This window comes from Mastomys coucha, unplaced genomic scaffold (assembly GCF_008632895.1).
Source record: "Mastomys coucha isolate ucsf_1 unplaced genomic scaffold, UCSF_Mcou_1 pScaffold9, whole genome shotgun sequence".
In the NCBI taxonomy this organism is placed as follows: Eukaryota; Metazoa; Chordata; class Mammalia; order Rodentia; family Muridae; genus Mastomys; species Mastomys coucha.
In genome coordinates, this window is record NW_022196915.1 from 103,632,235 (window position 1) to 103,633,747 (window position 1,513).

Here is a 1,513-nt window from a genome sequence, read left to right on the forward strand (position 1 = left end):
TGCCAACGGCAAGCCAGATGTCATCGCCATCTTGTAATGGCGATGTGCTTACGATGGCTTCCCACAGAGTACCACCTCCTAAGAGTCATCCTCTCACCTCTATATGCATGTGTACACTTGTGAGCATGCACTAAGAAGCAGGCATTTACACATACAAGCTCACACATATACACACATATACATACATACACAATACACACACATACATACACATAAACACAAACACACGGAGGCACACACAAACACACCCAGGCACACACATATATACACATGTTTATACATACACAGGTATACATATACATACAAGTACACACACATACACAAAGATATACATGCATGCACACACATATACACATATACACAGATATATATGTGTGCACACACATACACATAAACACATATGCATACATACACAAAATTGTATTCTTTTCATAATATGTAAAACATTATATATATGTTCATATGTATATGCATACGTATACACACATACAACACATGTATACACACACGCACAAATTGAATAATAAGGAAAAATGAGCTTCTATCATCAACAAAGCAACAGAAATAATGAGGGGCTCTACCTGAAAAACAAGGCAGAAGAAACGAACTGACTTCCAGAAAGTTTTCCTCTGTCCTCTGTTCACAGGAAGTGACGTGAACACACATACACTAATACACACACAGACACACACGCACCACACAAATAAATGAACAACAACACATCTTTAAAGAAAAAAGATGGGTAAGTCGATGAGCACATGCATAGTGTTATACATATTGTTCAAGAGGAGACCCAATTCTGTAGTATTTTCTTTGATGAATAGATGCAGAAAAGAAAGTTAGGTATCGATGACCATTCCAGGACATATGTATGCATGCATAACTTAATACATTCATCTCAAATAAAAATAGCAAAGAACATTTGAAAAAAAAAAAGCAAAGTAAGATGTTCACTAAAAAAACAAAAACAAAAACAAAAAAACCCAAAAAACCCAAAAACCCTTTTAAGTATATTTGCCACAGGCCGGCCAGTCTGGGCCTCCCTCAACCCACGGGGAAACAGGGTCCTAGTCACGTCGACAAGGTGTCGGCGAGAATGACAGAGTTGACACAAGGAAGTGCAGAGTCTCAGTGTATTTCTTAAAAATGGCATCAGGCTTTTACAGTCATTACAAAAGAGAAATGAAAAATCTGGCAGCTCAGCAGTTGAGGTACATCTGAGGCCACCTGAAACTGGGTCTAAAGCAGCCACCTCTTCTGGACAAGTGCTGCAGCCCCCCCGCCCCCAGCCCAAGCACTCTGGGCCTGGGGGGTCCGTAGACTGCATGAGGCTCGAAGCTTGAATGATCTGTCTCAATTCTGAATGTGTAAGTAAGTCCATGCACAAAGTAAAAACAAGGCTTATATAGTATACAGAAAACAGGGCAAATGACAAGTCACGTCAAGGTCAATAAGATCAGACAGCAAGACAGAAGTCACATAGGCAAATGACAGTCACATCAAGGTCGATAAG